This window comes from Calidris pugnax, unplaced genomic scaffold, assembly GCF_001431845.1.
Source record: "Calidris pugnax isolate Ruff unplaced genomic scaffold, ASM143184v1 scaffold70, whole genome shotgun sequence".
Lineage (NCBI taxonomy): Eukaryota > Metazoa > Chordata > Aves > Charadriiformes > Scolopacidae > Calidris > Calidris pugnax.
In genome coordinates, this window is record NW_015090862.1 from 16,817,957 (window position 1) to 16,841,656 (window position 23,700).

Consider the following 23,700-nt stretch of genomic DNA (forward strand, 5'->3'; position numbering starts at 1 on the left):
GGAGAGGATCCTCAAATACAGCAAAAAGTAACTATTATAATTGTAATTTCTATCGCAGATAATTTAAATGATTAATAGCAGGAGTTAACAAAAATGAATTAATTCCTGCAACTAATTCAATTTTGTTGTATTTCCTTAGGGTGTCTGGATTTTTAAGCTTAGTACCCAAAGTCCTTTATGCTTTTACTGCAATGATGTGATGGACTTGTATTTTTACACTTTTTTTACCTTAAATCTCTTTAGTAATTGTTCATATTTATCAGCATCGTCTCTGAAACTTCCGTCCAGACCTGCACGAAGGTACCTAAAGGATCCAGCCACGCTCCGAATGCTGCTGCAACTGGAAGTAACTACTGCAAATCATCAATTGCAGAGATGCAAAAGGTCTCTGCTGCTCATTCCATCAAAGTGGGACGCGTCGTCACTCGGACGTGGCCAGCAGAGGAAACCACCGGGGCCCTTCAGCCTCCCCGATGGATAAAGCGACGTTCCAACGGCACCCACATCCCCTCCAGGAAAGGGAGCTGGTTATAAATATCTCTGGTGCTCAAGGAAAGGTATCTAAGCCTGGGAGCCAGCACTGGGCAACAGAGCCTGGCAGCTTGGCTTCCTTGGCCAGCAGCTGGGCAAGGAGCCCGGGAGGGGAGAGTCCCCGTTCCCACACAGGGCTCCACTCCACACGTTCCCGACAGCCCCGACACAAATAATTCCATCCACTACTCCTCCATCACACCCACCCCAGCACTTTGAGGGGGGGAACCTGATTCAGGTCACTGGCAAAAGGTAGAAAAACACTTATTTGAACACAATGCCCGCCACGCTTCCTTCCCCACGCTCCCCCACATCCAGCCGTCCTCCCCGCGGAAAACCCTGTGCCCGGGGAAGGGATGATGGAAACAGCGTGTGGGGAAGGGGTGATGGGAACAGCTCACAGATCCCCACTCCCACAACACAGCCATCTCAGGATGGCTGCCACGGCTGCCCCAACGCTGTTATTAGCTGCAGAAGGAGCTCCCCCCTCTCCCAGGGCCCCCCTCATCAGGCGGAGGGACGGGAGGTGAAGAGGGAAGCTCAGACACACAAAGGAGCTCAGAAGAGCAGACCCTCCCCACCGCCCTCCACCTCCCCTCCAGCCCTCCCAAACATTAAAAGTGGAAAAAAAAAAAAAATCGCCCAGAACAACCCACCCTACAGCAACCCCGTGTTTTTCCCTACAGGGCGATTAAAGCAGCTCCTGTGCTAATGAGGAGAACCCAAATTTAGAAGAGGCGCAGCATCCAAATATAGGCTTAAACACACCTCACTCCTGAAAAGGGTCTCACTGTTTTCTTCCCCCTCCCCTCTCCCCTCCACCCAGAGCAGACATGGGTTGAAAGGGGCTCTCCTTGCCCTGCTGCTTGGCAGCATCCTGCATCCCACCACCCCACCAGTAGCATCCTGCTGCCCCACGGGTACCAGACCCAGACCCATCCCGCCGCCACCAGCCCCACAGCCCGGCCCGGCACCGAGGTGGTATTTTGGCAGAAGCCAATAATCCTGCTTCCCCAGGGAGGATCCTTGGGACAGGCCTGTTATTCCAGGCAGAAAGTAGTAAACAACCTCCCAGGGGCTGGAGACAGAGGTAAACCCCAAAGATGCCATGTCCTTGCTCAGGCGAGTGTTATTACAGGACAAAAACAACATGGAGCTTCTGAGGCTGCGCTAAAAAACCGTAAGGGAAAAGTTAAGAATGCTGCTCCTATAAGAAAAAAAAAATAATAAATGAAGTCATATGTTTCTCCAGAAGGACTCGATGCATTTGTTTACAACTAACTATGTTTACGAATGCTCTGAATTTCAGAAAATAATTTCACTTATTTTTCTACGCAGGTAGCTTTTTATAAAGAAAGATCTTTTACGAAGAGCATTTGCCTTTTTCCAAAACAAAAAACAAAAGGGGGAGGGAAATTATCAAGGCACTGAGATCAGCAGTGGAGTGTTTTTTTCCCTACACATATAGAAACATTCTAGCAAAACCAAGCCTTGGTATTTAGCTTGATAACATACAGATGAAGGAAGAACATTCCCAAGGCAGCCGCCCCACGGGGGAGGATTTTAAAATTTGTTTAAAATGCTATTTGACCACATTATGTCACTATATTCATGTGATGTCACGCTTGTTGCGGGACAGAAAATGTGCTGCTCGGCCATTAACATCCCAAGGCGGCTCTAAGCAGGATGGGAGGATTAGTTTGGCCTCTTTCAAGAGAATAAATTATTGCTGAAGATGTTTACACAATGCAGCTTCATGAGCCTGAAAGGTTGCTTTCAAAAGAGGCCCGGGCCCCCGGCCGGAGGAATGCGAGCGCAGCCCGTGTGGGGAGACAGCCCGGGCAGACCGAAACCCGGGGATCAATTTCATCCTCTGTCTTTCACTTCAGGTGACTATTTTTGGGAGGCACCGAGTTGTGTGTGTCGGTGTTGTAACCAGTTAGGCTTTGAAAACATTTGGAGGATTTTAGAGGTTATGGGGCTAAGTATCGTGTTTTTAAAGCAATTTTGCATTGTAGGAAATGTTAAAAGACAAAAAAAAGGGAAAAAGTCCAGAGTGGCAGCCTGCAGAATAAACTTTAAAAAATATCTAAAAATCAGATAACCAGGAAAAAAGTTGTCCTTTATATCACTGCACAACTACACAAAGAAAAAAAGCCTAGCTATTCTGAAGTCAACGGCAACACACAGAGTACCATAAGGGAGCACAAATTTGGCCTCAATTTATTCCTCAAGTGTTCTAAAAGAACACAGCATTTCCTAATTTTTACACAGCTGCACGCAGACATCACTGCCACCACTGCCTACATATCACACATCAAGAGACACTAAATTAAACACAAATTTAAATGAAACATCATTGACGTTTTGTTTCCATCTTCTCAAAACAGAGAATAACCAGACTGAACCCTTTCATAACACTCAAATCTGTGTATTTAAAAAAAAAAAAAAAGGGGGGTGGGGGTGGGTGGGCAAGGGGAGGGGTGGTACAGGGAGGGAGAAAAAGGTGCTCTCAGATTTGTGCCCAGCTCCTCCCTACCAATTCTTTTGTTCAAATACACAGTAGAAGACAAGGAGACACGCGGGCTGTCAGGGTGCTGAGATTCAAAACAGAGGGGCTCACAAGGAGGACAAAAAAAAAACCTGCTGTGAAGCACCTTCAAAGTAAATAGGAACCAAAATCAACCCAGTACTCACTATAAAGTCTTGCCCATTAAGTTCCTGCTACAGTAAAGACACGAAAAGCCCTGATTGACTTTAAGGCTACAAAGAACCTGCATTAAATCTCATGGCATTACTTGTGCTTAAAATTAGGGAGTGACTTCAGGATCTCACCAAACAGGAGCTCAAGCCACCAGGCTGATGCCTCAAACCCCCAGAGCAGAGAACCTCAACCTGGAATGCACAGGCTCCGGGGAAAAATAGCCTAAAGAATTTAACAGTCAACAAAAGCAAGCTTATTCTCTGTAGGCTTAGCGGTGTTTGCACTTCCACTGTTTTGTGGGGGTTTTGTGTGTGTTTGTGTTGTTTTTATTAAGGAGGACAGTGGCACAAAGAAGGCTGCAGCTATTCCACATGCAGTACACAGCAACAACTGCACTGGGAAAGAAAAACAGATGTCAGCATACCTTGTTTCTATACCTAGTAATAAAATATTTATAAATCATTCTCCTTTCCTCCCTCTCCCAATTTCCTTTGCTCTCCTGGACATAAGTAGCCTCTCAAAACTTACTCCTTCAGCTACTGAAACCTGGCTTTTGGTGGACTTGGCAGCGTTCGGTTCACAGTTGGACTCGATCTTTTAAAAGTCTTTTCCAACCTAAATGATTGTGTGATTTAGGTATCACCTGCTTCCCAGAGATGCTCTCCTGAGGCCCCACACAGCACTGCCGGGGTGAGCCATCACCTTCCACTCGCAGAGACCAAAGCTGGTGTAAGCACCATCCCAACAGGTTCTTCCACAAGGAAGCTGGGGGAAAGCGGTATGACAATTTCTGGGGATCAGGCAGGGTTAGACATGCCAAGTCACTCGGGAGGAATGACAGTATATCAAGTAACAAAATAACCTGCTAAGCAGTATTTCACGCATCCACCTGGTTTTGAGAAGAGGAGGGACACACAGCATCTGACTTCATGGTGTAATCGTCCATCATCCATCCCACACCAGACACTGCAGTCCCCTCCCTCACCCCTGCACGTCCTTCCTTCTCCCCTTAAAAAGGAAGGAAAATGGGATGAAGAATGATTAAGTCTCTTTTGGTAAGGGGAAAACTTTTTTTCTTTTTTAATTAAAAGATTAAACCTTCATCCAACAAGAGAATATTCCGAATTTATGGCTTAAATTTGGAAGCCTGCAGCCAAATCAGAGGCAAGACATCTCTGATCAACTATGCAGTTCTTATCTCCCTTAAACAAAGAAACACCTCCATCAAGCATATGGATCATCAACGTGCCTCTTGGAAGGGACAAGAAGAGATTAGGTATCACCAGTTATACAAGCTGCACTTTACAAATCCCGTGTCAATTAAAAGATGCTGTGTATTCCGAAACTCCCACACTCCTCATGCCCACACATCTTCTGTAGGCTTTATTGGCAGCAAAAGTAGCGGCATTTGGCCCAATAACTGAGAGGATGCTAAAGCTTAATTCAATCCTCTTCCCTGCACTCTGGGCGCAAACAAAACTAACAAACAGAACAAGCCAAAGCTGGCCAAAAAGTTTTTCCAACTATTACTGCATCATTCGTGCACAACAAATGGTCCAGCATTTATCATCATGCAACAGAAAGCCACAGCGCCCAGGCCCATCAGAAAAACCCTCCTTATTCTCACCACAGTTGCATCCTCCCCTTTGGGACCCAGAGGGGTGACCACACTAATGAGGACTCTGCATTGCAGACACTGCACACCACTAAAAAACCTTGTTGAAATAGAGGGAAAATAAAAGAAACTCCATGATAACATTGTAAATGTGCGGGTTCCTCCCATCTCAAATACAGACTGGAACTCTGATCTCTTCAGCTCAAAAAGGATGGAATAAAACTGGAAAACGTACAGCGAAGCACAACAACCCAGAACTATTCATGTACCCATGAAAACAAAGAGTTTTCTTCAGTACTTCAGCCTGAAGAAAAAACCAAAGAGAATAAAAAAAATAAAAATCACTGTTACTGTCAGACTAATTGCAGGTAAAATGCTTAAACCCACATTAATTCTTACAAATAACTGGACTGTAGCTGCACATTCCTTCTACCACCCAGAGATACTGTTAGTGTACAGAAATTAATTTTGCTTTTTATAAGCCTTTCCAAAACCTATTATTTTCTAGACCAAGAAAAAAAACAACATCCCAGACTCCAGCCCAGTTGTTGTGTTTTTCCCTGTGCCAGCTGTGAGTAAAAAGAGTAAGCCTGAGAGGAAAACAGGTTTCTTGACCAGTCCTATCTTGAAGTGATGTAAATTCACATCACTAGACCAGAGTCAACCTCCCAAGAGCTTACAAAAAAAGCTGTGGGACAGCATGTAGAGTATGGAAGGCTCCAAAACTACTGCACGGCTCATTTCAAATAAAAGTAATATATTTATATTAATCAATATTCTTACAAGCCAGCTGTCTTGATTACCATTTAAACACTGTGTGTGATTAATTTAGGGGGCAGCATTCCACTTCAGCATTACCACACAACCAGCAGGTACGCTGAAATCGGGATGGCAGAACTCATTGCTTTCTAGCATTTAGTTTTTAACTGTACACATGACCAACGGTGCATCACCTTTCTCACTGTAAAATTTAACCACATCACCCCCGAAGCCTAATGGCTCAGATACTCAGGTATCTCAATCCCTTTCCCCCTACAAAAGGAAATTAAAACATGAAGAAAGAATCCAAGTCAGAAGTGATCCCTAGCAGGTACATCATTTCCCTGACTAGCTTTTAATAATCCTGCACAACACTCAACAGTAGCATTTTGTCTCCCATTTCCTGGTATCATCTGGAGTTGGACTCTAAATAAGGGGGGGACACAACACAAACACATTGGAAGACACAGTCATCATCACTTCTCTGCCCAACCCTGAAGCAACCGCTCCACACTGGCTCTCCTTCCACTTTTACAGTTCTGTACTTTCATCTCAAACAGCAGGAGATTGTGACTGGTGGGGTACCAACTCCAGACTCAGTACTTCCACCAGCATCCATTGGCAAAACTGGTTTGTATTTCAGTCTAACAGGAAAACCATCTCCTCAGCTCCCTCCAAGACAGCAGCCTACTTGAAATGAATTTCTGTTTGTTTGTTAGAGCTCTCAAGGTGGATGTCTAGTTCACCCTTCAAGTTAATCAGAGTATTCAGACCCCAAAATCTGGTGGGTTTTCCAAATTTTCCATCATTCCCCCTACTCAGGAATCCCCTCCGCACTCATAAAATGATTTTTTTTTTTTACTTAATTTCTCAAATCTTACTTTCATACTCCTCCGCAAAACATTTAGATGCTTAGTTCCATTATGTTTTTTTTAATCCTGCTACAGTTAAACAAAATATTTTCATGAAATAAAAACACATTTGATTATGAAATCTGCAATTTTAATTAAAATCTTCGCTCCCGATCTACTCTTGAACCAAGCCAAAGCTGTTGTTTGTTCATGCTTGAACGATGCTTTTATTTACCATGAATAAAAGGAGAATTATCTAATACCACGTACATGGAGTCATAAATTGATTTTTTTTTTATTAATATCTAATTAAAACCAAACAGACCCATCTCTGAAAAAAAAAATAATAGTGTAGGGAGCAGAAAACCTTGTTCATGGGAATTTCTTACATGTCAACTCACTCTAGCTCTGGGTAACGACACTAGATCCTTCCTCTTCTGCTGGTAAAAGGATGCAACACTGTTGACAGAGCACTTTAGCCAGACAGTTTCTTCCAGGGAACACTAATTTATAACAAGATTAGTTATTTTAGATAGAAAGAGCCTATAGCCAAAAACAAGGAGTAAACATTTTAAATCTCAAACACTCATAAAAATGAAAGCCATCAATGATAACCTTCCCTATTTCTGGCAGGCGACCAGGCATCAAGCTGAAGGTGAACAAGCCTCAGGTACCTCCAAGATCCCTCCCTCCCCAGCACTGTCACCTGACAGGGGCACGTGTGAAAACAGCATTAAAATCTCATGTCTCACTGAGGATGAAGTCACAGTTTAAATGAAAAGTGAATACTAAAAGTCTTCATTGGAGTACACATGACTTCTCCATCAAGAGACTCAAAGGGGAGCATCAGCACTTAGAAGCAGCCAGCATTCGAGATCAATACTGTGTAATAAAAACCAGATGCACATGAAAAATGAACGTTTCCAGTTGTAATCAAAATCACAGAAGAGGTTATTTAACCTCAAAAGGAGGCTCTCTTTTTCAAAGCAGGAGCATACATACCAGTTTGGTGGGGTAAATGCCTTGTCAGCATGCCCTCAGGTGGGATGCAGTGCTGGGGGTGTGATCCCAACCCAATTCTGGGATAACTGGGCTGATCCAGAAACATTAGGTAGACAAAGTTTTTAAGAGGCTAGGATGCAACTGCTTCACTGCTCTTCTGGATGGAGCCTGAGAAACACCTGAATTAATCCACAGGATCATTTCTCTCTCTCATATTCATGTAAGAGTCCGCTTTGAAACGCTCAGTCCCCGAGCCTCTTTTTGCCAAATGTAAATACACAACAATTTTTTTTCAACAATTAAGATCTCCCAAAGGAAGTCACTATATTTTAAAAAGTGACAAGAACAATCTTAATTATAGCTCTGTTAACACATTATGATAATGAGCACTTATTCTTTATCAGACATTTTTTTAAAAAATATTGTTGTTCTGAATTATACAAAGACTGGTCTGAAGAACAAGGATCTTTGTCTCCTGCTGCCAGAAGAAACAGCATTTCCTGAGGCCTGTTTCTGCCTTCAACTAACAGTTTTGATTTTGGCTTTAGAAAAATAACTGCATGTCCTCTGCTGGAGGAAAAAAAAAAGAGAAGTTCCCCCTCTTCCCCCTCTCCCAGATGCTCAGAGGAGAGCAGCATCACCCTCTGTAATAACACTGTGTTTCACTAGCCTTCAGGAATAAAAAATAAAAACCAAAACCACTAAACCTCTGGCTCTCCTTGTTCAGGTAAACAACGGGAGATTATTACAGAGTTAATACTTGTTTTTGTTCATATTCCTCTTCCTCCTTTTCACCTCCCCTTGGAGCCCCAGACTAGAATTACAGCCCAACAATAGCCCAATTGTCGCCCCCGGCAGCGACTTCCATCCAAACAATAGATCTTTCCCTTTTCTCTCCACCCAAAGTAAAATTAATAAGGAAAAAAATTCTCTGATTACAGGGCAAAGGAAAACATTTTAAGGGGGAAGACAGAGACCCGTGTATATACCATGGGATTCTGAGCTTCCTTTGCACAGAAGAATTTGCTTTGCCTTTCCCAGGCTCCTTTGTATCCCACAGCCCCTCCTTTGCAGGGGAAGAGATGGGGAGGAAGGTTATGCGCTCCGGCATGAATGGCATTTCCTAAGAAGGTCATTTCAACCACTACACTGGGGTCCTTTCTTTAAGGAGCCTCACTCATTCTTACAAACATCAGAAGCAGAGCTGTGAACCCCCTGTTTATTTCCACACCCTGATAACCTGCAAGCACACGTGCCTGCCCTCCGGAACGGAGCTCACGGGAATTCATGCTACGAGGAGAAAACCAGACTGGATGGACAAAGCAAACATTTTTCTTTTTTTTTGTAGTGAAAAGGGTGTTTACATATAGGAACAAATATGTTTTATTTCCCACTTTCCAGATGGAAGAATACATGCTACTGCACTGCAAATATTTCGGTAACGTGTGCCAAAAGCCAAAAATGAAGAGAGAAGACCCTCCTTTTGAAAGAGGAACAAAATCCCCACCTATTTACAGCCACGGCTGCAAGAAGTCCAGCATTAGGCTCATCGTTTGCTTCCATCTGCTAAGAAGCCCAACATTTATTTCAGAAACAAAGCGATAGGCGATAACAAACAGTCAAAGCTGCTCTCCAAAGAAGTTCTCACGTATTTCAGGAATTTTCTTGTGCTCTGCCGAGTATCTGCCCCTCACAGGGCTCTACCACAGCAACCAGGGCAACATCTGTTGGTTGTGGGGTGACAAGAGAGGAAACAGGATATTTTGTGATTTTGCAGTAAATGCAGAAGCTGCCCCACGTGGAATTCACACTGATATTAATTTCAGCTTCTGCCTGCCTAGTATTTACTCATGCGACAGCTAGTTAAAAGCTCTTTCTAAGTGCCTTTAAGTATGTGAGATTTGTCTCCACTAATCAAGGTTTATTCTCCTTCAGGTTTAAGTACTTACTAAATCACTCCTCTCAGTAGTTCTGACATCTGATTTCTCCTCACTGAAACTATTAAAAAAGGTTCTGTCATCTGGCTATTGCAACTGGGAACATTTAGAAAAGTAGATTTGATTTCAGTCAGAAAATCTTGTTGATTTTCAGTGAGAAAATAAAAATACTGAAAAGAAAAACCTTCACTATGCCCATGCACAGAGGCTGCCTTGCCAGCAAGGCTCCCACATGAGTTCAAGTCCCCGTCCCAGTCCTGAGGGAGCACATTTACTTAAAGTTTGAGTTTGAATAGAAACTTGCAGCTCACCAGGGACACGTCCACCTCCACCCAAAGGAACCTCCAGGAGCCACCTGGGGATCGGGGCAGAATTTTTTCATCTGGCTTCACAGGCTCTCAGAGAAATGGTGCCCAACGCCAGAAACTCAACCAGATCATACGTAATGATATTCTGTGGGAAAACACAGCTCCTTATTTGTAAGGGATAATGTGATTGTAAGATATAAAGTAACTGAAGAGGAAAAAGCTACCGCTTGCTGATACAGTCTTTTTTTACTGCTCAGAGTGTCAAAACAATCAGAGAAGGAAATCTGGGGAGATGGGGGAAAGGAGAGGTTCTTGCTTTGGATATCCCATCTTGACAGGTCCTTGTAATTATTGACTCTTGATTCAGAACAAGACAGTCCCCGTTTTGCAGAGAAAGGAATAACAGGCCTACAACAGCCACAGTTTACTGGAAAAGCTGTACTTGTTCTTTTACACAGGAGATGGAATATAGTGGATATGGCAATTGTTTCAACAGAAGGTAAGATCTCTGCCGGCCTGGAACCGCTGTGAGTCTCTCAGAGGCTGCCCTCATATCCCTTTTCAAGCATGTTTTACCTCCTCTCTTCAAGCAATTTTCTCCAGTGACACATAAAACCTGAAGCTGTGATTTAGGTCCTAAAGTTTTGAGGAAAGGGTCCATTTTAAAAATGCCAGAGCCGTGCTGTACCAAGGACCAGCAGGTATACTCACTGTACAGGAATTCCTCAGCCTTCCTGAAAACTCCGTGTCCACCAGAAAAACATTTTAACAGGCGGAGATGATGTTTTTGTGGAAAGAATCAACACTGACATTGTTACTTACACTCCTTAAGGAGGATTTACTAACATTTCCTTGCTTCATTTCCTTTTGGGTTTATGTTTAAAGGCAAATATTTTGTTTATAGTGAAGCGAGCACACATCCAGCTGATCTGTCTCAGAGCACTTCCTGAGAGCTCGCTCGGCAGAGCTCCCGGGGCTGCCAAGGGCTGCCCCACGCCAAGGCCGATAACCAGGGTACGGCCCTGGGAGCTGCAGCATCGGAAAACAAACCACGCCAGCTCTTCTTCTTTCTCCAACAAGGCATTTATGAGGTGAAGATGTCATGCAGAAGTCCAATATCTGCAACAGCTCATAAATAAACGCGCAGTTTGCCACTTCTCTCACAGGCAAAGTAAAAAGAAGGAAAAAAAAACAACAAACAAACAACAAACACCCTACCGTCCTTTGTTTATGTAAGCAAATTTAAAATTCACTTCGAACTCCATTGCATTTTATGGTTGTGAATAATCCTCACCTGTCTGTCCTTTCCATACTTGTGACTCTAAAAGAACATATAAGAAAACAGCATTCCTACAGTTTTCTAGAGCTTAACCTTCACTGCCAGCCTCTCTAACTTGCCAAGAAAGGAGCAGGCATGTACATGAAACACTACGACTACTCAGTGTCTCTCAGAGTATTTGCCCATGAGAAAGGGATTTTGCTTGTAATTCAGTCTTATACTTTCTGGCATAGGTTGGAACTACATCCCATAAAGGAGTGCACAAAAAGCAGATTAAATTCAATTGCTATGATGATTAGCTATGGTATCTCTCAAGAAGTTGTTCAAGTCTTTTAAGAGGCTGACCATCCAGTGCATTTCCTAACTAATATCTGCAATTCTGCAGTCAAGCAAAATGCATGGACTTCTCCTGTAGGGAGGTTAGAAAAGGAAACTGAAGCACAAACACAGAGGCACTTGCCCAAGATGCCCACAGACCCCAGAGTGTTCCCAATCCCCTACATCCATTCCACAAAATCTTTACATGGAAACCATCTTGGGTGACTTGTGGAAGTCTGAAAAAAGCAATTGTAAACCATGTGAATCATGCCTTCAGCAGACAGGATATCTTTAACTATTCTCTGAAGCTTCACTCAATCTTTTACCATCTACTGTAGCCACCCTAAGCTCATGGAGCATGTGAAAACAGAAAAAACGAGGTATGGTAGAGCAAAAGAATACCATTTATGACAAACCTTGAGAAGCCTTAGCCTGGCTCTCACAAGAGGGAGGAAAGATAGAAATAAACCATATCCTCTTCTGTACAATATCATTAATATTCTGGAAGGTGGTATGGAAGGGTTGCTTTTAAAACTGCTGAAAATAGCATATTCTGATTATATCTTGCAGCTAGTAAGTGTTCAGAGTAAAGTCATGGCCAGCTCCTCCCTGTCTTTACTGATAACCCTTTTTGTGCACAAACTTCCAGGTAGCCCTCAGAATCTTAAGAGGAATCCCTCAACAAGAAGTTGACTCCAAAGGTCACTGAAAGCAGGGACATTTCCCAACAAAGCTTAATGGGTCTCGATCCAGCTGGACAGAGGCTGGATGCTGACCCGAGACACACATCCTGCATGTATGCAAACAAAGTCTTTGCTAAAGTGCACAAAGAAAGCAAAAGAAGGCAAGGTGCTAAAGAAGGGAAAAAGGAAAGATAGCTATTAAATATATCCATCACAGTAGTACATTTGGCTCACGTGCAACACAGTCTATAACAACCTTCCTTCCACTTCTGTCAAGTTACAGCCACCTCAGTTTCTAGGCTAGAGCATGGATCACCTCTAATTCTCACCGCTAAAGCATCTTCTTTATACACCTCCATCTTTATACACCTCCAAGAAAAGTAGCAGTGAGGAAGAAGTGACCAGGAAACCCCGGGCATCACCTAAGTCCCCAACCCCTGAATCTCCTTCCTGCCTCACGCTTAGTGCACTTACAATTTCTAGCAGTCTGCTAGGGCAGCTCCGATTCCTCACTCTGGTTCATTTAAGGACCTTAATTGTTTGTTTTGGCTCCAACTAGCAACCATGTTTATGAAAAACAGGTTACGCTTTTGGCACCAAATTGTTTTCAAAAAACCTCAGCCTTTGAAATACTGCCTTACAAAAAAAATTGTTTTTCTACCTTTAGACCCTGCATCATAACTTGGTCTAAAAGATTCTAAGCTGAGACGCAACACGTGATGTTTCAGAGAAATCTAAAGTTATTATTTCTAAATAAAAACTCCTATCCCACATGACCATTCGTGGTTTTCAAATTTTCGTGGTATATTTGCATAAATAAGGTGGACTTGTACTCTTTAAGTACCTCTAAGCGGATGCTAACCTTTACAAGGCTTTAATTCAAAGAAACCTTCCTGCTGCCTCCTTGCCCCCACTGTACCCCTACTAAACACTGTACAAGGCAGTTCTGCAAAACAAAAATCTCACGAGTCCAAAACTGGCCACAAGAGTTTACACTCACATTTGAATTTATAAAAGCAGATTTCACTCCACAGTCAACAGCCTCTAATGCCAGAAATAAATATCTAAAATCATGACCCAGAGTGAGAACTTATCATTCAAGGGCTGATCATGCTCCCAATGAAGGCACGTGTACAAATACAGTAGGAAATCCTGAGTACAGGTCTGGCACTTCCTTTTTTACTTCGTTAAAAAGCTGGTTTTGTTATTTTTTTATTATAGCTTATTAGTTTTCTCCAGTATTTTAATAGTCTCAGTATTTCGAAAATTAATTTGGATGTAGTGGAAGGGAATCGACTGGGTCGGTTTTCTCCTGAAAGTATACTCAGAAATGAGATGGCTGAAAGTCTCAATGCTGTAAAATTACCAAAAGCCTGTATTAAGAAAGAAATACCAACTTTTCCACCAAAAAAAAAAGGTGAAAACAGACTATCAACACAGTCTCACTGAGCGATACTAAGATCATAAGTGGCCTGGTGTCATTTCTTGTCCATTTGAAATAGTTTTGGTCTCCGGCATGATCATATCCAGGAAGAAATTTCCAACAGACTAATGTCAATACAGGCACTCTCTTTTAGGGTCATAATTGGTACACGATATAAGATTTAAAAGTCACAAAATGTTCCAAAACAGCCTGGAGTCACTAGGATGGTGCTCTCTTGGGACAAAAAAAAAAAAAAAACACCACCACCAAAAACACAAACAAAAACCATTCTCATAGGGAAAGTTCTTTCCCCAATTGAAAGACAATCTAGTGTTGCAATTTTTACTACGTTTGAACATGAAGTGAACTACTATTCACAAGGCATCTTATTCTTCTACCATTACATACAGGAGGTGGTAGAGTAATACCTGGAGTCACTAGGATGGTGCTCTCTTGGGAAAAAAAAAAAAAAAAACAACACCCTCCAATATCCTTCAGAGTCTACTTTCCAGAGAAACAAACTGAATTAAAGCAGCCATCGTCCCTCTACAGGCAAGCAGCTCAAAGTGCAACACCAGAATGAAACGCAGGCTAAAAAAAGAAGTACACACTTTGAACAGAAACTGGCTGTTTGTCATCTATACTGAAGGATACACTTTAATTATCCATTTGCACAGCACCAGAAGAATTAAAAGGGAGGGGGGCAAGGGGGAAGGAAGAGAGGGAACCAACAATCAGCATCTTGAAGAAAGCCATTAAAAAAAAGCCCTCCCATCGCACAGTGGCATCAGGGAGCGTGCTCGGGGTGCTTTCAAATAAGCATCAGATACAGATTTGAACTCTGGACCATAAAAGCCATGCGTCCTGTGTCTCTTGAAGGAATCAGAACTTATCCGGAGACCACAGGACTCCCGACGGAGCGTTTTATACCCTATGGAAAGGCAAAGTTTGGTGAGAGGACAGCCCAGCTATCCCGTAGCACTCAGCTGGGACACCAAGCGCTTGGGGAACGTCTGCAGAGCTGTCACTGCAGCTGCCAGCAACAGAGAAGTGGGAAAGAGGAAGGAGAGAACAAAAAGCACAAATATATCCAAGCCCTTTTGGTAACTCTGTCTATCAATTTAAATTTAATATCAGCTTACTCAGAAGTGAAGTCCAACCTCAGAATACAGCTTTGGTCAAATTACTGACATATAAAATTAAAGCTCGTGCAATATGCTAGAAGACTCTGATGGAAAGACGTATGATTTCAACTCCTGCACTAGTGTCAGCCAACGTTTTCTAACCAACTGCTTACAGTTAGATCCCCAGCTCCTTTATCTGGCCTCTTAAACGATGCCAGTCCTTATTTTAAAAGGAGAAAAATCTCACCACCACCCCGTTCTTCTACTAAAGCATCGTTGCTGGCAAAGAAGGGACTGCTCATGGTGCAGTGCACAAGCTGGAGTGGAAAGGATGTCCAAGCCATCTGGAAAAAACAGAGTCATCTCCACCTACCAGTTGGGCAAACACCAGATCCCCTAACCTTGATGCTACAGCAGGAAATCTTCACTCTACAAATCACCACGTTTAACTCTTAAGAGAGAATTGTGCTATCAAGTGAGTCAGCACAAGTAAAACACAGCAGTGACAGTTCAGAAATTCCTGATGCACGACCCAAAAAGCAGATCTAACATCAGACTATGGACTTGGAGCACTGCTGACATGCTCTCCAGTTCACGTTACTCATAAATCCAACACAGGAACATAAAACTGTATTAAAGGACCTCAACAGCTTTGTACAAATTCAGCACTTTAACATCTCAGCAGTTTTACTTTACAAATAAGCCATTTCCTATGTCAAATTACTATTTCTATTACCACAAACAGTCGGAAGAACTGTTGACTGTCTACAATTGCAAAACACAACGAGGGAGCAAGAATACACTACGGCTGGGCCACAACGGCTGCTGTATATCACACCTCTTCCAATAACCCTATCTGGAGTCTTTGTGCTGGCAAGCTCAGCCCCACAAACATCCCCAACTTGTGTTACAATAGAAAAATTACCATTTTAACACATCAGGAATGACTTAGAGTCACACTTGCGCGTAGCAAAAAGACCATTACGTCTAGTCTCCAGTTTTCAACTCAGCTACATAAGACTTGCCCAGAATTAGACAGGCTAAAAATGGAAACACTTAAGCTGTGCTGGTTTTGCTTTCAAATAACAAGTGTTCCTCTAGGAAACCACGTATGGGAGATGCCCTACAAATTAAGTTTAAAAAAAAAAAAAATTAGTTGGGTTTTTTTCAACACTATGAAGAGTAGCTGTCCAATACAGAAAGCTGCTACTTCTCTGTTTAAAGGGGACTCAGATCCATTTGGGCTTCATCATCCTTGTTATAGATGCCAGTTTTAGAATATATTGATAGCTATAAAATATGGTAAATATCTTCCTAGGCTCAGCGTCAATGCTGCTAAACCATGCCCAGATGAAGTTAAATGCATAATTTTAATTGTTTTTCTAAAGCATTTTATTCTGATGTCAATACTTGTCACTACAAGTGACAAGGGTCCTTTACAAGAAAAGACAAAAACTATGAAAAAGACTGAAATCTTAGATCTTCTCTCCTATTGGCCTAATGATACAGGAGTTCTCCATTGAACTGGCATGGAAGAAAAAAAATAAATTCAAAGATGCCTTTTGATTATGTTATTGCACGAGGAAAATAAAAATCTTTAATTTGGGTCGTGATATGAACAACCAGAGGACACGCAGGCTGCTTCACTGCTTACCTTCCTGCCTGCAGCAACTCTGCCTTACCAGCCACTTGCCACGGGCCAGGAGGAATCAACTGCTCACAGCCTTTCACCTTGAGATTTCTCAGTTTATAAAGACAACACACTTCTTTCTGCCTTCTCAGGAAAGTGATCCAAAACACAATCTTAACACCACCTTTGTACTGCTTCCAGAGCGTCCTGCTTAACTCTCATTCCAGCAATAGTTTTAGGCATCCCAAATTGGGTCACATGGCTACCCTTAAAGTTGATCAAACATCTCTTGTATGTGCCACGTGAAATCCAACGTAGACTAAAATAGGAAAGACATTCCAATACCTTGACTGGAAAAAAATTACCTACCCCTGAAAACCTAAAACTATCAGCATCCCTTGACGTGACTTCTCCTTGTCCCAAATGCAGACAAAACCTTCACCACAAAAGCTATAGTCTTCCTTACTCCTCCCCTCCTCTTCTTCACCATTTATGTTTATGCTGAGAAATTAAAAAATAATATTAGAAATAATAACATGGGACCCTGCCTATCCTCTAAGATAAGCTTTTATTATAGATTTGTTTGCTCACATCTTTCTTCTGTGGCTGGTGCCAATGATGTCCTTACACAGCATAATATTTTTTTTCTTCCTTATTCCCCTCTTTTTCTTTTTTTTTTTTTAAAGCTACCACAAATTGTACACGCAGTCATTGTTTTGAGTATCAGAGGGGGTGCCTCAGCTCTCTGGTTTGAAAACTTATTAAATTTCATTCCGAAATAATAAACAGGTCTTAGAGCATCCAACAGCTTGAGCCACCAAAATGCTCAATTCAGCCTCTGCTAAACTGGAGAGGAGGAAACAGAAATAACGTGAGTAATGTGGAGCTCATCTATGAGATTTGCTAATGAAAAATAAAACTCAACTGTTTAGCACAAAATAGGTAAGGAAATAAGGATGGGGCACCATAAGTATCAAAAGTAGAGAACACACACCAACACGTATTCCACCCAGCACAGGCAGGGCAGAACAGCAAGTGCTGTTAAAAGAAAAATAAAAAAATTTAAAGAAATCAGTTTGCCTGCTCTCGTCATGTGTTCCATGAAAGAGCCGCAGGAGCTCCCACAAGGCTCCCCAGCCTTGGGAACCTTCTGCATCTCATGAACCGCGGGAGTGATGAATCGTGTTTTGTGCGCGCTTCACTCTCAAATAATAAACTTCAAAAGGCTCGGTCCCCGGCAGCTCCCGGTGGTGAGAAAGGGACAACTGGCGAGAAGGGGCTGCAGCTCTTGTTCTGTGGGCACAGGGGCTGCCAGGCGTGTGACATCACCCCTCCCCATTGGCTGCCACTGACATCATTTTATTATTCAGCTTCATGTTTGCATTTCAGCTTCCCCCCTTTCAGGGACCTCCAGACCTCACACAGCTCCGCAGGGCTGCGAGGAGCACGGCAGCACGTCGGAGCCCAGCCCTGCCTTCCCCACCTTGGGGCTTCCCTCCACAAAGGCAGCAGCAAAACGGGAGAGATTTCTTCTCTTTTTAGCTCAGTTCCCTATTTTCGGTTGGGTTTCTGAGCTGGGGAGAGGGGACAGCGTGAGGAGGATAAGCAGGGGTCACAGGCTTATAGCAAGGCAGCAGGAGTTAAGCAAAACTCTAAGAAATTTGTTGCAAAAAAAAAAAGACCTGAAGGCTGGAAAATAGAAAACATATGAAAAGTAACAACAGAGAGGCACTTAACACCCGTGCACATTCTACACGGACACACATGTATGAAGAAAGAGCACAAGCAGGACAAATTCCTCTGGGGACCGCTCAAGAGCACCCCAACATCCTCCATCCTCCTCAGCATCCGTGAGGGACCCGACACAAAGTCGGGTACCACCCCCCGTTTGCCCCCCGCCACCGCGAAGCCGCCTTTGTTCCAGCTCAACATCCTGCTTCCCCCGGCGCGCTCGCCCCTTCTGAACTCGGACGCCTGAAACCTGAGACGAAAGAATGTTAATTTCTCCAGTGATTTTATAAAAGCACAGAATGAAAGTAACCCGATATTTTCCCCATCTTGAAAAATATTATTTTATAGCGCATACAACCGTAGGAAAATATATCTGGTCTACAACGAGCCTCTGGAAAAATAAACTGAAAAATGGGCTGCTCTGCCCCCATGTACCTACTGAACTGTACAGTTTAGTACCTAAAGTAAAACTGGTAGTAGAACTACAATGTGTGTGTATTCATATATACAACTGCGTATAGGTGTACATGTGTACATGTGTGTGTACAATGTGTACATTCATATAGGTGTACATGTGTGTGTACAATGTGTACATTCATGTGTGTACATGAATTATTCACGTCCACACAAACACAGATCAATCAGGCAGAAGATCAGTTTCAAGTGAGTTAAAAATACATTAGTTAATGCCCAGTTCGAGTCTGTAACACAGTTTTATGAACAATTTAAACAAAAATCAATTAGGAAAATCATGGGACTAACTTTCAGACAGGCTGCAGTGCTACCCTAACACATCCTACGAAGAAAAGCTTTGAAGGGTAGTACCATAAGCCACTACATAAATTCCAGCCAACATAACTCCAGTTCTACCTAAATTCACATCCAGCATCACCAGCCTAATCATTTTTACATGTTATGATGCCTCTATTTCCTCTATATTAAGAGAACATGAGGACTTCAAGACCCTAAATCAAAGTGTTGAGTGTTACTTTAAAAAGTATCCCCAGAATCACTTTTAAGACTGTGCCTTAATAGTTTAAGTTTTAATAGATACTGCTTCCTACCTCAGCACATTTTACTAAGACAGTAATTCAGCCTTCCTTAGACACAAGGGAACTGAGTGCTTTTAAGTGCAAATGAAATAAAAAATACTATAAAAGTGTTCTAGCTTCAACTTCTAGACAGTAAGAAGGTGGAGGGAAAAACACTGGTGAAACTGAGCAAATCCAGAAGTGATCATTTTCTTTTGTTTACCTTGTGTGGATCGGAATATAGTATTTCATAGGGGTGTTTTCCACCAACCGTAATCTCAGCGATCAAAGTTTCCTCGCTGCTATGTGAGAAATGACGTTAAAAAGCAGAATCTGCTCTTATCAACACATGTCAATTGGGGTTAACAGGCTAAACCCTACATGCAGCAGGGACAACACAGGTAGAGTTTAGTGTGTCTGATCTTCTGCAGCAGACACCAGACAGCTGCTAGAAGATAGATGTGCTCTTTGCCACTATCACATGGGAATGCTTAGAGCACCACGGCGAGCCTTCTGGCTCAGCAAGCTTTTCCTGACTTCAGCAAAACAGGCTGCGATCGTTAAGCAGGACCTGAAACATAACAATCTCTTCATTTATCACACGCTTTACAGAATGCTCTAAAAACCCAAGTGATCCGTTTTACACAAAGCAATGCATTTTCATCACTCATGAGAACACACACTCCTCCTCCCTATGTCTCACCAAGAACAATCCCAGCGCTATCCGACACCACACCTGAGCATACCTTGCAGCTTTGGGAAAAGGTCCTACAGTTTCCACTGAGATGGCACTTCTTTAGCTCCTTTGGCAAAGGGAAAACACTTACTGCCTGATCCGATACAAATTTTCCTAAGATCAATTAAGTTGAGTTGCCCTCACTCCGATTTGGGCTATGAGACTGCAGAAGTTTCCAAACCTTTCCTGCTAATGACCACAGTTCCCAAATGAAGCTTCGTAACATTCCCTCAACCAACCAATTAGAAGTATCAGCCTAAAAATGATTCAAAGAGGAGGGCTGGAGGAGTCACTGCTGCAAGAGGACTCTTCCACCACATGCCAGAGGCAACAACAAGCAAGACAAGGCATTACGAGACACGTCCTACAGACAGATAGATCAAAAACGAGTACGTAGGTACCCAAATCCACCAGCTAAAGTATCTCCCTAAAGTACACATGAGGCAAGGTGCCACAATTCATGTGATGAAATAATACTGATAAGCATCAGTCTCAGGAAGATGTCTTTTGGAAACCATGTTACAGCATCCCATCAGTCACCTCTAATGGAGTTTCTCAAGTCAAAGAAACCTAGAAGGACCACTTGGCCTTCAGGAACAGGTTCTGAGATTTATTCAGCACAGAACTGCCATGAAGTGACAGGTGTTACAAGCATTGGGTATTTACTCATTACTTTTAGTATCTTCTAGTTCACTTCGCTTTTGCAAGTGTGTAAACACTTAATTAATAGGATTATTTCTAACCTGTACCCCTGATGCCTTCTATGTCACCTGCAGAGAGGGCCCCAAGCTGAGAAAAACTGGTTCAAGTCATGTCATTTATTTTGAGCCTCTCCATCAAGATCATCTTCTTCTGGATCCTCCCTAGCTCCCTGCTTCTCTCACTCCACCTACACTTCTAGGCAAAAAACGAGGAAGATCTAACATTTCCAAATGCTACCACTGTAAAACATACTAGACAAAAGTGCGAAGGACGTGAACCAAATCCCTAGAAGGAACTTGTGGGTATCTTTTATTTATGACACCGAATGAAGTTCTGTAGAATTGAAGGCGGGGGGGGACATGGGGGTGTTTTAATAACCTGTTTTTCCACTGCAGCACAGACAACAGGCACGGGCACTCTCTGCTGTTTAAAAAAAATTTGGAACAACTGGACAGGAAGAACAAAAGGAAGAAAGACTGCTTCCAAACAAGATGAGAGGTAAATTCAAGTTTCCCCCCACCCACCTTCCACAAAAAAACATCAAATATTTTCTTTCATAAATAATTGCAATAGGATGCCATAGCCTTTTCCGAGCAAACAATAGGGAGATTGTGTAATGTTTTGCCCCAGGCAGGGCCCGGGGGGAGGGGGGGGGACACAAAGGGCGGCTTTCAGGGCTTGGGGCCTCTCGCTCCCGCTCCGCCGGCATCGCTCCCTTCCTACTCCTTCGCCTTCCCATGCTGTCCCTCCGCTGGGACATCGAAGTGGCAGCCCTGGGAGGGCTTCTGCTAAAAAAAGAAAATTTAAAAAAAAAGGAAAAAGAAAAAACACCCAAAAAAATCCCCACCCCCCCAAAAAATCCCAAACCAAACAAGCAAAAGCTCATTTTAAAGCCCCTCGGGCCCTGCCACCGACCTCAGAGGGATCAACATTTCTTATTTCCCCAGAAGGGGACCCAACGTGACCTCCGTGGGACCGATTTGGGGTGCTGGTGACCCACAGCAGCCGTCGGCGGGCACCCCCTTTGGCACATCCGCCCCATCCCGCTCCTCTCCCAGCTCAACAAGTGGCCTCTGAACCAGGGCGGCCTCTTACTGTTTTGAAGATAAAAGCTGTCTAAGGGCAGCCACTACAGGCCAGGCAGGGCCGTTCCCCGGGTATTAAAAGAAAACAATGGAAAAAAATAAAAAGAAAAAAAAAAATCTTTTCTGCCTATAAGGTGTTTTGAGTCACCCATTTGAGTTGGGAAACCTGAGAGCTGTAATTCCCAGCTCTCTGTGATTCACCAACCTCCCTCCTTCACGTCAGGAATGAGAAAACAACCCGCCCCAGCAACATCAAAGGAGCACCAGTGCTCCCCAGTACCCGGCCAGCCAGCGCAGGCACTCCTGCCCGCCTTTCATGTCCCGGGCAATGCCGCCGTACGCGGCTGGAGATGAACCCAAACCCCAGCTACAGCTCCCGGGGGTCCAGGAAAAACACTTCTTCCAAGCAGATTATTTAGCTGGTTACCCCACTTCATAAATAAGCACATTCAAAAATGTTATTTACTTTTATACATACATATATATATACACACACACATATATACATATTATATATATAGTCATCTACATCAGGAAGTACTCAGGCTGGGAAAAGACCAAGCCAGAGTAACAGGAATGCCCAACCCTGCCTGAAATATGCATTAATTCTACGTAGCAGCCCGTACTAGTACCATCTTAGCACTGTAATCTCCCCTAAGCCAAATGTTTACCATAGTACACTATTTATATATAACATATTATTCTGTGTAAACCGAATGTAATAGCATTAAGTCAGCTATGATGCCAAACAGACTGGTCTTCACAACAGAAGAAAGCGGAGCACGCGTGGCCAGTTGCAAGAGCACAGATAGTTAGGGCAAGTTTGCAATAGATCAGGTTATTTTGTTTAGGTTTTTTTTTTCTTTTTTTTAAGTGTGGATCAAAAAGACTGCAAGAAATGCATCAGTGCAGGTAAACTGATCTGAACTACACTTCAAAACACCCACCACACGAGGCATAAAGAAAACAACAGACAGGTGCTAGCCACAGCAATTAAACCAAATTTATGACAAATTTATGCAAAATGCCGCCTGCTTCAAAACCTGCCGGAAAAAAACAGAATAAAAATATATGGTCCAAAAACTTTCCAAGATGCATCTACAGATGGAGACACTGCCTGTTTTTCTATAGGATAAGGCATAAAGAGGAATACAGAAAATGGGAAAAAGCTAATGGAGCAGAACCACCTTATCATTGACCTTACCTGATCATGCTGTTAAAAACATGCTTTGTGACGTGACAGCCTATTTGAAAGATGTTCTCCTTTTCTACAAGAGGAGAGTTTAAGCCACTCGACAGCCACAGAGCACACCCGAGCCTCTGAAGGCTGAAGTGTCCCTCCCTGCCCTGTGTCAGAGCAGCCTGGCTTCACCTCTGCCAGCCCCAGTGCAGCAGCACCGGCTCCTCTGCACCCCTCATCCCTCTGGAGATCCTCCAACTCCAGGACACATCCACTCCGTGACCCCTTGGCACATCCACTTACCATTTGTTGAAAGTTTGGATGTCCCTACCAAGTAACTAATAGAGACTCAACCAAACTTCAAGAAATAATTTTTTAAAAAATTAAATTTCATTAAGTTCTCCATAAAGGCACCTTTTTTTTTTTTTGGTCATGTGTTTCCCTCAGCTCTCTACACATATATGTCTATTTTTAACTTCAGACTCATTACTGGTAATTTGCGGAGAGATTTAAGCCCCCACCCATCAGCTGAGTACTAACATGTTGCCACAATACATACGCAGAAGGGCTTAGTCTGGGGTGACAGTGATTCTCTGTGTTTCCCTTCTCCCAGGTAACAGAAGGTTCTGGCTGAAGTTGGGACATTGATAGATTATTTGACAGATACAGCAACGTCACGTATACCTTACTCAGAGTGAAAAAAACGGATAAAAATCAGTGCTTCCCAAAGGACTCTGCAGGTAATGAGTTTAGTTCAAAACTGTTTTAGAAATTCATTCCACAAACTACTTCCACCGACCTCTGTCGGGACAAGCTCCAGCCTGGGCTCAGTAAATCCCTTGACAAATTATTAACGAAGCAGACCTCTACATTTATACCTATTTCTACTGCTTTTTCACGTGTGTATTACACCTTGAAAAATATTCATGAAAACCACGAACACTCGAAGTAAAGCATTTAGTTCACAAAACACTTAGTTTCTAATACCAGATCTCACACTTCTTAAAATCTGTTATCCAGAGACCCAAACTGCAATATTTAGATGCAAGGCACATCTTACACCACCTTGTT

At 42.9% G+C, this 23,700-nt stretch overlaps 1 protein-coding gene across 1 annotated transcript in view; it reads right to left on the reverse strand.

The window, feature by feature from the left end:
- The window catches only part of IGF1R (insulin like growth factor 1 receptor), a 151,994-nt gene that overhangs the window by 65,480 nt on the left and 62,814 nt on the right, over window positions 1-23,700 (reverse strand). The gene's annotated exons all lie outside the window — the stretch shown is intronic.